We start from the raw sequence: 14,199 nt of genomic DNA on the forward strand, positions 1-14,199 counted from the left end.
ACCTCTTTGTTTTTTACGTTGCTTCGCCTTGGGATTATTGCACTCGGATTTCGTCGTTCTTTACGCCGGATTGCTCAGATTGTAATCTCCTCCTTTTCTTAATAATAATTAACCTTCATTTATTGTTTCAATTCTTGTTATTGCTCTTATTTCCCTTGCCCTAATTTGTTAATCATTGCTTTTTATTATTATATCATCATGTCATTCTTTGGAATCTTATGTCTTTGTTAGATTAGTTATGAATATGAGTAGCTAAACCCCCTCATGTTGGGATTAGGGGATCTGCGGTAGGATAATGACGACGTAGTGAATGAATTAGACGAATTGACTAAGAGACTCTGTCACTATAGCAATATAACTGTAATCACCGACCTAGTTGAGTGCACGCTTCTATGTCACCCATTAAACCGGCTACAATTAGTCCTGGATCGAAAGATTGGATTAAATAGGCCTGCTATAAATGATGAGACCGCCCTAATGAGGACGAAAGTTAAGTTAGTGGTATTTTAGGGTGGGAAGTGGACCGAAAGGACCTTCTAATATCCGTCTCGCATTAGTTCGTCCGAGTCATTTATCGCCGAGTTGTTAAATTACCGTAGTGAACCGAGTTCCGGCATGTCTCCCTCTTATTGATAGTTAAATCATTTTCTTGTTTCTCGCTTCCGCCTTTATTTCTCTTCCTTTTACTCCGTAGTTTAGAACCAAAAATTCAATCAACCCCATTGTTACCTTAGGATTAAAGATAGACAGCTGTAGTTGCCTTACCTCCCTGAGGATTCGATACTCGACTGCCTCTACTACATATTTAGTGAGACCGTTAGGTTTTATTTTTGACAGGTCAACGACAGGCGTGTCAGGTTGTGTGTTGATACAGAATGGGAAGGTGATTGCTTATGCTTCTAGGCAATTGAAGCCCTATGAGGAGAATTACCCTACACATGATCTGGAGTTGGGTGAAGTTGTGTTTGCTCTTAAGATTTGGAGACATTACCTATACGAGGAGACATTTAAGGTATTTTCATATCACAAGAGTCTCAAGTACATCTTCACTCAAAAAGAGTTGAACATGAGACAGAGGAGGTGGATGGAGTTGATTGACGATTATGACATGGACATTATCTACCATGAAGGGAAAGCCAATGTGGTTGCAGATGTCTTGAGCAGGAAGACTGTGCAGTCTTTGTGCACAGCTATATCTTTGATGAGATTGAGAGGTGAGGCGGGGAAGTACGAGATACGTATGATCCAGAAAGGAGATGCTATGGGAGATTTGACAGTGCAGCCTGATCTTTATGATGATATTCGTAGTAAACAGGCGTTGGATCTCAAGATTATGGAGTGGAGAGCTGGAGTAGAGAAAGGGACAATGCCTAGATTCTCTATTCATACAAATGGTAGTGTGAGATTTGATGGGAGGTGGTGTGTCCCTAATGATGAGGAGCTGAAAAAGATGATCATGACAGAGGCTCATTGCACACCATACTCGGTACATACAGGTGGTGACAAGCAATACAAGGATTTGAAAAAGACTTTCTGGTGGCCTAGGATGAAGAAAGAAATAGCTGAGTTCGTGGCTTGTTGTTTGACATGTCAGAGAGTGAAAGGGGAGCAGCGACGACCACAAGGTAAGATTCAGTGTCTAGAGATACCTAAGTGGAAGTGGAAGTCCATTTCTATGGATTTTATCGTGGGTTTACCGAAGAGTCAACAGGGTAACAACATGATATGGGTTATAGTGGACCGACTGACCAAGTCAGCTCATTTTGTGCCAATGAAAGATACATGGACTAAGACACAGTTAGCTATGGCTTATCGGAAGAATGTGGTGAGATTACATGGGGTGCCTAAAGATATAGTGTCTCACAGAGATTCGAGGTTTATCTCACGGTTTTGGAAAGAGTTGCATGAGTCTTTGGGAACTACCTTGAAGATGAGTACAGCATTTCATCCTGCGACAAATGGCCAGACGGAGAGGACCATCAAGACTCTAGAGGATATGTTGCAAGCTTGTGTTATGGATTTTGGTGGTAGCTGGGGACAGAGGTTAGATCGTATTGAGTTTTCTTACAACAACATCTATCACACCAGTATTGGCATGGCGCCATTTAAGGCTTTATATGGGAGGAGATGTAGGAGTTCGATTTGTTGGGACGATAGTGCTGAGGCAGTGGTTTTAGGACCAGAGATGGTTCATGAGATGGTGGAGCAGATTAAGCTGATCAGACAGAGGATGAGAGCGGCCCAGGATCGACAAAAGAGTTATGCTGATCTACATCAACGGGATATAGGGTTTCAGGTTGGGGACAAGGTTCTTTTGAAGTGTCTCCTATGCGTGGGGTCATGAGATTTGGTAAGAAGGGGAAGCTGAGCCGGAAGTTCATAGGACCGTATGAGATCTTAGACCGTGTGGGTGAGGTTGCTTATCGGTTTGCTTTACCGTCTGCTTTGGATAGGGTACATAATGTGTTTCATGTGTCTCAGCTGCGGAAGTATGTTAGTGATCCGTCACATGTGTTAGAGGTAGAGAACATAGAGCTGGATGAGCCCTTATCTTATCTTGAGGTGTCTAAACAGATTCTTGACCGAAAAGTTAGGAAAACCAGACATGGTGAGACAGTGTTGCTTAAGGTTCTTTGGTCTAATCATGAGGTTGAGGAGACTACGTGGGAGGCGGAAGAGACTATGAGGAAGCGGTACCCGTCTCTTTTTGATCAGTTGTGTATGGTTATGGGGACGTAACCTTGTTTCTTTTAGGGGGTAGGAGATGGTCGCGATGAGTTTTTACATGTTTTTAAGTTGATTTTGATATAGTTAGTAGTTGTTTGAGTCGGGTTGAGTTGGTTTGGTAAGTATTTTTTAGAGTTTTATGTTGCGTTTGTTTTTGTTGTTGTGTCGGGAGAGTGTTAGTGTGTTTTTGTTTTGTTGTGGTTTGAACTTCGGGGACGAAGTTCTTTTTAAGGAGGGAAGACTGTAATACTATCGTTTTATGAGTCTTTGGGTACTCTATTGAAGCAAATCAAGGCACACCTAGCCCCATTGAGCCCGGTTTTGGAGGGTCCAGCAATTTGAGGTCCAAGACCAAACCCGTCTAAAGAAAATATCGAACTTTTGGCCTAGGATCCTCATATCAAGGATCTGAGGATTTTTACATGATATCTTTTGTCTTAAAAGGAATTGAACCATGTGGAACAAGGTAGATAAAACCGAGTGATAGGGACATTTGCACGGTTTTATAGACTTATCAAGGGGTCACTTTCAACCTTTCCTCTTTTGAACAAGCAAGTTCTAATACACCTTTGGAAGGCTACCAAAAGCATGAAACGGGTTTGTGAGATTCTAAAAGGTCTATTGTGATCATAAATAAGTCAATAGAACATGCCAAAGGGCGGTTGTGTCCTTATGCTTTATGTCATTGTCTTGTGTAAGTTGTGTAAGGTCTAGAGGACCGTTTTTCTTGTTGTTTTTTCGGCCCTTATGAGAGCCTTAGATCTTAGTTTGTAATCAAGGGTCAAGATTGTATGGCTTGTAGTATAAAAGCCAAGGTTAGACATGAGAAAAATCAGAATTTGATAAAAGAACAAACACAAGTTAGAAACCTTGATTTCTACTAATCTCCTTTGCTTAGTGCTGGGAAATCCTCTTTTGCTTAGTGCTTAGAGTCGGGTACTTTCTTTGCTTAGTACTTGAAATTATCCTTAGGCTTAATCTAGTGGCTTTGTGCTTGGGTTAAGTCATATCCCAATCACATCCTTTACTCTATTCGATTGTAGAGTTCTGGAACCGTGGTTTAAACAGTGTCGATTTGTTCGTTTGCAGTCCTCGAGTTTCTGTTGAGTTTTTAGTCGTTTTTATCACGATTAAATAGTCCAAAACACTGTCCAAATTGACTCCTTTTGAATCAGAACCCGAGTCTTGAGAGTTTCACTTCAAATTGGTTATCAGAGCAAAGGTTTAACACAATTCCATTGTTGTGTTAGTCTTGGGTTGGTAATCCTTCTTGTGAGTCCACAAAACCTCAACTACTTTCAAAAACACAAAAACAACCATGAGTGAAGAAAGGCTACATGGAATTGAGACTCAAGTAACACGACTCTCCAAGAAATGTGACTACGTGTTGAATGCCCTCAACGACTTCATTCCAACATCAACAAAGAAGGAAAGGAGCCATAGTCGGATGGGAAGAAAGCAAGCTTATGGAACACAAGGGCCATGCTCGGATCCAAGGGTCCTCGACAAAAACTCAAAGGTACAAAGTCCTAGCCTTCATGATAGTTTAAATCCGAATGTGGGTCTTAACTTAGTAAGCTGGAGAGTAATGCATACTCAACCCCAACCCTTAGAGATGGATCAAAGACACCAAATCTTTCGGTCTAGATGTACCATAAAGGGAAAGGTTTATAATCTAATCATTGATGGGGGGAGTTGTACCAATGTAGCATCTAGTACCCTTGTCGAAAAGCTTTCCCTACCCACACAAGACCACCCATGTCCTTATAAATTGAGATGGCTCAACAAAGGAGCCAAGGTGAGGGTTGACAAGCAATGCTTGGTATCTTTTTCCATTGGTAAAAACTATGTAGATGAGGCCCTTTGTGATGTTTTACCCATGGATGCTTGTCATCTTTTACTTGGTAGACCTTGGGAATTTGATAGGGATTCGGTACATCATGGGAGGGATAACACATACACTTTCAAATTCGGCTCAAGAAAAATTATCCTTTCACCATTACCCCCACCTATCAAACCAACAACTCCACCATCCATGGTTGAACCGACAAGAGAGGTTTTGTTAATTGATGAGGCCGAAATGTTACGAGAATTGGAAGGTGAAGATGATATCTATGTCCTAGTGGCCAAGGACATGCTTGGGGAAAATGAGATGACCCTCCCTTTAGAAATCCGAGAGCTCCTAAATAACTATGAAGATGTGTTTCCTAGTGAGCTCCCAAGTGGCTTGCCTCCCCTTAGGGGAATTGAACATCAAATCAATTTCATTCCGGGTGCTACCCTCCCCAACAAAGCCGCATATCGAAGTGATCCAAAAGCTTCTCAAGAGTTAACAACAACAAATTGGGGAACTCATGAGTAAGGGTTTTGTGATGGAGAGCCTTAGTCCTTGTGCCGTTCCGGCCTTGCTCGTGCCAAAGAAAGATGGGTCTTGGAGAATGTGTACCGATAGTAGAGCCATTAACAACATCACCATTAAGTATAGATTTCCTATACCTAGACTTGACGACATTCTAGATGAACTTAGTGGAGCTCAAGTGTTCTCAAAGCTAGATTTGAGGCAAGGATACCATCAAGTAAGGATCAAGGAAGGGGATGAGTGGAAAACGACTTTCAAGACTAAGTATGGGTTATATGAATGGCTTGTGATGCCATTCGTTCTCTCTAATGCGCCTAGTACGTTCATGAGGCTCATGACCGAGGTACTTAGACCGTATTTGGGCCGATTTGTGGTTGTTTATTTTGATGATATCTTGGTCTATAGTCCTTCCAAGGAAGAGCATTTCAAACACTTGCAAGCACTGTTCGAAACCCTTAGAGAACACAAATTGTACGGTAAAATCGAGAAGTGTTCATTTCTACAAAGTGAAGTTCAATTCTTGGGTTTCATCATCTCCAACCAAGGCATTCTTGTTGACCAAGAGAAAGTTAAGGCAATCAAGACATGGCCAATGCCAAAGACCATCACGGATGTGAGAAGTTTTCACGGCTTAGCCTCTTTTTATAGGAGATTCATCAAAGATTTTAGCACCATCATGGCTCCCATAACCGAATGTATGAAGAAGGGTGAGTTCAAATGGGGAGGGAAGGCCGAGGAGTCCTTCAACACCATCAAACGGTTACTTTGTGAATCGCCTATTCTTTCCTTACCCAATTTCAATAAGCTATTTGAAGTTGAGTGCGATGCTAGTGGAGTTGGGGTAGGAGCCGTCCTCTTACAAGAACACAAGCCTATTGCCTACTTTAGTGAGAAGTTAAGTGGTGCCAAGCTCAATTATTCAACATATGACAAGGAATTCTATGCCATTGTTCGAGCCCTAACCCATTGGAGCCATTACTTGAAGCCACGGCCCTTTGTCCTCCATTCGGACCATGAGGCTCTCAAATACATCAATGGTCAACATAAGCTCAATCATAGGCACGCCAAGTGGGTAGAATTTCTACAATCCTTTAACTTTTCAAGAAAGTATATTGAAGGGAAGGACAATGTGGTAGCGGATGCTCTATCTAGGAGGTTCATTATGTTGAGTTTTATGGAGCAAAGAGTCCTTGGGTTTGAGCACATGAAGGAGTTATACCAAGAGGATCCGGATTTCAAAGAAGAATGGGAACTACTTCAAGGGGGTCAAATCAAAATCAAGAGCAAGTACTTGACTCAAAATGGGTTCTTGTTTCATGAAAACCGGTTGTGCATACCAAGGGGACCGTATAGAAGTCTCTTAGTAAGGGAAGTCCACTCCAATGGTCTTGCCGGTCACTTTGGCATCCAAAAGACTTATGACATCCTACAAGAACAATTCTATTGGCCCAAGATGCTTGGATATGTCTAAGATGTGATCAAGAGGTGTGCTCCTTGCCAACAATCAAAGGCCTACTTCCAAATGGGTCCTTATACCCCTCTACCCGTCCCAAAACAACCATGGGAAGATATTAGCATGGATTTCATTGTTGCCTTACCAAGAACTTCAAGGAGTAATGATTCCATCATGGTGGTTGTGGACTGTTTTAGCAAAATGGCTCGCTTTATTGCTTGTAAGAAAACGGAGGATGCAACTAGTGTAGCCGAGCTCTATTTTAAGGAAGTGGCCAAGCTCCATGGTATTCCCAAGTCTATTGTCTCGGATAGGGACTCAAAATTCATGAGCCACTTTTGGAGGACCTTATGGAAATTACTCAAGACTAGGTTGCTTTTTAGCACCTCCCACCACCCTCAAACCGATGGTCAAACTGAAATCACCAACAAAACATTGGGGCGGATACTAAGGTACACCGTTACCAAGTCCTTGAAAGATTGGGATCTCAAGTTGGCTCAAGCCGAATTCTCATTTAACCGAGCTCCTTCTACCACCACGGGCAAGTCCCCATTCGAAGTAGTCTATGGTGTCAACCCAATGATGCCCACGGACTTGGCACCCATCAAGAGAAGCATTATTGATTATGATGCTAAGAAAAGGGTTGAGCAAATGCTCCATATTCATGAGCAAGTCAAGAAACAAATTGAGAAGAGTAACGAGGTTCACAAACCTAAGTCCAAAGGTTCTAGGAGGTCCAAGAATTTCGAGCCCGGAGATCTTGTATGGTTACATTTAAGAAAGGAAAGATTCCCCGACAAGAGAAAGAATAAGCTCATGCCAAGGGCCGATGGTCCTTTTGAAATACTAAAAAAAATTGGACCTAATGCCTACAAACTCAACCTTCCCGGAGATTATGAAGTTCACGGCACATTCAACGTTGGGGATTTGAGTCCTTATTATGAAGAACTTAGTGATGACCATGTCGAGGATTTGAGGGCAAATCCTTTTCAAGAAGGGGAGATTGAAGCAAATCAAGGCACACCTAGCCCCATTGAGCCCGGTTTTGGACCATCACGCAATTTGAGGTCCAAGACCAAACCCGTCTAAAGAAAATATCGAACTTTTAGCCTAGGATCCTCATATCAAGGATTGGAGGATTTTTACATGATATCTTTTGTCTTAAAAGGAATTGAACCATGTGGAACAAGGTAGATAAAACCGAGTGATAGGGACATTTGCACGGTTTTATAGACTTATCAAGGGGTCGCTTTCAACCTTTCCTCTTTTGAACAAGCAAGTTCTAATACACCTTTGGAAGGCTACCAAAAGCATGAACCGGTTTTGTGAGTTTCTAAAAGGTCTATTGCGATCATAAATAAGTCAATAGAACATGCCAAAGGGAGGTTGTGTCCTTATGCTTTATGTCATTGTCTTGTGTAAGTTGTGTAAGGTCTAGAGGACCGTTTTTCTTGTTGTTTTTTCGGCCCTTATGAGAGCCTTAGATCTTAGTATGTAATCAAGGGTCAAGATTGTATGGCTTGTAGTATAAAAGCCAAGGTTAGACATGAGAAAAATCAGAATTTGATGAATGAACAAACACAAGTTAGAAACCTTGATTTCTACTATTCTCCTTTGCTTAGTGCTGGGAAATCCTCTTTTGCTTAGTGCTTAGAGTCGGGTATTTTCTTTGCTTGGTGCTTGAAATTATCATTAGGCTTAATCTAGTGGCTTTGTGCTTGGGTTAAGTCATATCCCAATCACATCCTTTACTCTATTCGATTGTAGAGTTCTCGAACCGTGGTTTAAACAGTTCTGTCGACTGTTCGATTGCAATCCTCAGAGTTTCTGTTGAGTTTTTAGTCGTTTTTATCACGATTAAATAGTCCAAAACACTGTCGAAATTGAGTCCTTTTGAATCAAAACCCGAGTCTTGAGAGTTTCACTTCATCTATCGAGTGGGCTTACTCTGTTGAGTAAGTATGTTTTTATACGAAGCTTGATGAGTCCGCCTTTAGGGTACTCGATCGAGTAGCCTTGGCACTCGATCGAGTAAGTGGCACTCGATCGAGTACTTGACTTACTCAATCGAGTAAGTGGTTTTACGGGTGATATTTGACGGGTTTTGTTAATAATGCGGGAATGATATATAAGGCTTTCGTCACTTTTCTCAAAACACTTTTACAACCATAAAACATTCGAGAGAAGATTTGGAGTTACGTTGAATCATCCTTGCCGCATTATTAGCAAATCCCGGAGCTAGAAGTGTCGAATTTTGTCATTATTTATACCTTTGTGATCCTTGCGTCGAGGGTAAGCTTTACATATAACTTTTATATTGTTTTGTTAATATTGGTTAAACCCTAATTGGGTGATTTGTGGTTTTTATGGTTATCTGATTAAGGTAGTAATTGTATGAATGTATGTATAGGAGGAAGGTTCGTAGAGGAGAGATTTTGAGACGGCTGCTAGATCGTCTGATTCTGTGATTGCATTCCAGGTAGGGTTTCCCTACTCAGTATTAATTACATGATGTGTGTGGTGGTTACATTGTGATTGTTGGGTAAGTATACTGCTGGTGATTGTGACGGTTGTTGGTTATATTGTTGATTGTTGATTGTATCTCTGTCTGTGGTCTTCGGGGCGCGTCCCTGGCTGAGTGGAGTCACTTGCGGGAGTGGCTTCATGCCCTTGGTTCGCCTTTTGTGGAACCCGCCACATGAGGGATATGCACATTAAGGAAACTTGGGTTATTCGCTCAGTGGTTGATGAGCGGGGATTTGGTGGGTACGGCTGCGGTCCCCCACTGGCGGTGTGGAGTACCTGTTGCGATGGGTACTCTGGCAGGACTACACACTTTAATGTGTAGTCATTTGTGTGGAGATTGGTGATGGAGACTGGGGTTTGTTGTGTTGATTGAGCTGTTTGGCATTTGCTTCGTTTTGATTTTTATCGTGTAATTAGTACTGACCCCGTTGTTTGTTTTGAAAAACTGTGGTGATCCATTTGGGGATGGTGAGCAGTTTTTGAGCAGGTTTGATATGATTTATGTGGGCTAGCTGGGATGAGTCATCACTTGGCAATAGAAGAGTCTTCCGCTGTGTCAGACGATGTCCTTAGTTGTTCAGTTTTACTAGTAAACAGTTTGGATTTGGTTGTATTTGATTTAACAGTTTTTGTTTGAGACATGTAATCACTTAAACTATATTTACTTTTAAAGTACGTTTCTTTATTGTATTATGATTATCATTACCTCGGGTAACCGAGATGGTGACGTTCTTATACCTGAGTGGTCCTGGTAAGGCACTTGGAGTATGGGGGTGTCATAACAGAAGTATAGAGGAGTACCGTCGAGTTTGAGGATTTTAGAGATTATGAACCTTTTTTTACCCGTGTAAAGAAGCATTGAAGAAAGTAGAATACCACGTCCTCGATCAGGGCTGGCAACCCCGATCGGGGCTGACCTCTTCTTCGGCTTTTTTACTTGCTTTCGTGTTTGATTAATTTCCGTTCCGTTTCTTGAAATCACGTCCCCGAACGGGGTTCTTGCATCAGGAACCGTGCCATATTCTCTTCTAAATCTTCTTTCTTCATTTTCACCTAAAAATCACAAAAAGAAACATCCTTAAGTCGAGTATTTTATTACTAATCTACAAAAAACAATAAATTGCAGAAAAATAAATAAAAACAAATAAAAAGCTTGGGTTGCCTCCCAAGAAGCGCTGGTTTAACGTCCTGCACGACGTAAGAAGCTATTTGATCAAGTTTCGTCTTTGAGCTTGCCACCAACAAAGCGCCCTTTCATAGCTCCTTTTGCATTCCGCAACCACTTGAAATTTTTCAAATAAAATTACCCTTTGTTTTTAGCACTCTTAGCAATAGCACCCTTAGCATCGTCACCTACAAAACAAACACCAATATCTTCCTCCAACGGATCCATCAGTAAGGATCCAAGCGTAATATAGGCATTAGAAGAGTCCACAGTGCTAAGTAAATAACAAGACTCTTGTAAATTGGGCTTCTAATGGTGTTGTTTTTGCTAAAGAAAACCCGATCATCACCCACTTCTAACGATAACCTCCCATTTTTCACATCGATTAGAGCACCCGCGGTGTTTAAGAATGGCCTACCCAATATAATTGGGGTTTGAGAGTCCTCGGCTTTATCAAATATGAGGAAGTCAACGGTATGAAAAACTTTCCAACTTTGACGGGTACATCTTCTAAGACACCTATGGGTCGCTTTAAAGAACGGTCCGCCATTTGTAATTTAATACTTGTGCATTTTAGAGCACCCATGTTGAGTTTTTCACAAATTGAATAGGGCATGACACTTACATTAGCACCTAGGTCACAAAGGGCCTTATCGATTTTATATGTGCCTATAGTGCAGGGAATAGAATAGCTAACGGGGACTTTAAGTTTCGGGAGAGACTTATTTTATAAGAGTGTACTTCACTCTTCGATGAAAGCAATGGTCTCAACCTCATTGAAGGATCGCTTCTTTGAGAGAATTTCCTTCATAAACTTTGCGTAGGAGGGGATTTGGGTAAGTAATTCAATAAATGGGACGGTGACTTGTAAATTCTTACAAACTTCCATAAACTTACCGAACTTACCTTCCTCCTTTTGCTTTGCTAGATGATGGGGAAACGGTACTTGAACAACTTCCTTTGGAGGAGCATCCTCCATATCTCTCATTGACACTTTCTCATTGGGAACATTCACCTTCTTTGAAATGGCATCACTCTCCTTAGTTTTAGGAGAAGCTTCCTCAACAATTTCCTCAACAATTTCTTCATCAATTTCTTTGGGCATAGGGGGCTCGACATTCTTGCCATCAAGCTTGCTCTTTCTCTTTAACATCAATAACCGATGAGGAATTGGCACATGATCTTTAACAAAAGGCTCTTTACTAGCCTTCTTTTGGTCATTTCCCCCAACTTTGGGCTTTTTAACAACCACCCCATCATCCAAGGTCATGGTGGGTCCTTCATAGCTTGTACCACTTCTCAAGGAGATAGAATTAACGTCTCGTGTGGTTGCGTACCTTGGGATGGTAGTTGGCCGGTCTTCCTTTGAGAGCTAGAAGCGGCTAGTTGAGCCACTTGTTGCTCCAACATCTTGATTGCAGCATTGTAAGCTTGATCACTCTTTTGGATTTGTGCCAACAATTCCCTTTGCATTTAAGCCATCATAGCCTCAAGTTTACCTCCTCTTTGGTTGTTTTGTTGGGCATTTTGTGGCGGGGGTTGATTTTGTTGGTACTTTTGTTGAGGTGGCCTTTGTTGGTTTTGATAACCGGTGGAGGATTATAATTTTGTTGTTGTGGAACATAGACATTTTGTTGTGGCGGGGGTTGAGGGTTATGCACATTGTTTCTATTATAAGACAAGTTCGGGTGAAATTTCGAATTCGGGTTATAAGTGTTGGAAAATGTACCCGGTGGACAAAAACTTTGTTTAAAAGCTTGAAACGCATTTACCTGTTCAATAGGAGCTTGGAAATGAGAGGCGTAATGACCCGCACCTCCATAACCATCACAAACAATGATTTGACTTGTTGAAGACACGGCGTTGAGTTGTTGAAGGGAATCTTTAGCATCTTTTTCCGCCAATTGTTGTTTGAGTAAGGCAATTTGAGCTAGCAAAACGGAATTGTTGGAGGATTCTTCTTTACCTTTGGGTGGCACAATTCAGGAATTGACATATTGTGTATCATGGAACGCCATAGATTCGATCGTGGCATGAGCAAGGTCGGTGTCAATTTGATCAAACCGCCCATTGTTGGCGGAATCAAGAATCGTTCAGGACTCGGCAGAATATCCATTGTAGAATGTTATGGCTAGAAACCAATAATCTATCCCATTAATGGGTGATGTTGTCGGGTCTCCCAATCAAACACATTTATAATTCTCAACAAACAACTAGTTAGTGGTTAAGTCGAGGTCGATCCATGGGACGGTGTGCTTTGGGTTCTAAGTCTATCTATCTCAATTTATGCAAGTGTCACAATTTGTTTGGGTTTGTAGTTGTTCTCTAGACTAATGCAAGCAATAAAGTAAAACAAGCAATAAAAGGAAGGATGTTAACAAATGATTAAAAGTGGTAGGATATCATGGGTTCATAGGGGATTCATGGGAGTTGATCATACAAACATATTCTCTACTAGATGAAAGCACTTATTGTTGTGATGGGATCGAGTTAGTGTATATCTTACAATCCCTAAGAAGGTTTGGGTCCCGGAGCCGAATCGATTAGATTGTACAACACCTACAAGTCGACTTAATCCTTCCTATTCAACTATATGCATGGTCTAATGAGACTCGAGTTGGTTTATATCTTACAAGTCTCATTGAAAAGATAAGAGATGGGTAAAATGCAAGGATTCATAGGCTTAGCATTTCATCAAACATAACATGTGCATAAATTGGAATTACAACAAGCAACCAAATTAATTATGAAAACATATTAGATTAAGCATGAATAATTCCCCATGTTTGTTTCCCCTAATTCCCCAATAATCCTAGTTTAGTAACTACTCACTCATTATCATGGAGAACATGTCATCAATGGTGTCAATCATTACAACAAGTATAAACATGATAAGAGCTTAAGGAAATAAACAATAAAGAGTAAAGGAATTATACCAAACTTGAGATGATCCAAATAATAAAGCAAAGAATAAAAGAAGAGAACTTGATTGATTGATGAAGAGTTGTCAATTCTCCAATAATAACCCAATAATCTTCAATTACCCAATAATAAACTTGAACAATAATTAAGGAAAGATTAATGTGTAATTTTGTGGAATGATTGAGATTAATCTATTCTAATCTACTCCTAATCTAATCTAAGAAAGCTTGATTTAATCTAAGGAAATTTGATTTAATCTAAAACTTGATTAAGAGAGCATTACAAATGGAATATATATAGTAGTACATCATTAGGTTAAGTAAGGGTAGATTAGTAATTAACAATGCTAATTGTTGAGTTGAGGAAGTGCTCCTCTCCAAGGAGATGAGCATTTCCGTTTTGCTAGTCTCGTATGGATATGCGCGGATCACGGATCACGTAGCAAGGAAAAGCTTCCTGTCCAACAATACGCTCGTCCCGAGCTGAAAATGAGGATCCTGAGCCTCAACCCGAGCGGGTTGAGCAGTGTCCCGCTCCAGATAAGCTTGACCCGCACGGGTTGAGCTGTTGTTCCCTTTCTTTTTGCTTTTAAGCCTAAGATGCTTCTATGTACTCTTTATTTCTACTTTCTTGGCCATCATTCTTGCCTCCTCTTCATACTTAGTCCATCAAATATCGTCAACAAGCTTCCAAATATGCATGAAAGACGAGAATTTCCACCTTATTATCTCCTTTCCTATAAAACATATAAAATGCACTAGGAAAGCAAAATAGAAAACATTTGACGGATAAAATGGTCATGAAATGTTATAATAGTACGCAAAATAGATTCAATTAGGGGACTAAATGTGTGCAAATAATGTTCACATCAAATATCCCCAAACCAAACCTTTACTCGTCCCGAGTAAAGAGGTGACAAAAACTAGGACCCTTATTCAAACTAACCTACTAATATAACCGATGTGAGACAATTAGCGGGTCTTACTCCGCCCCTTCAACTCACAACAACACAACCATGAGGTAGGATGCCTTCTTGCAAGGCAAGGT

Source organism: Silene latifolia, chromosome 9, assembly GCF_048544455.1.
Source record: "Silene latifolia isolate original U9 population chromosome 9, ASM4854445v1, whole genome shotgun sequence".
Taxonomy (NCBI): domain Eukaryota; kingdom Viridiplantae; phylum Streptophyta; class Magnoliopsida; order Caryophyllales; family Caryophyllaceae; genus Silene; species Silene latifolia.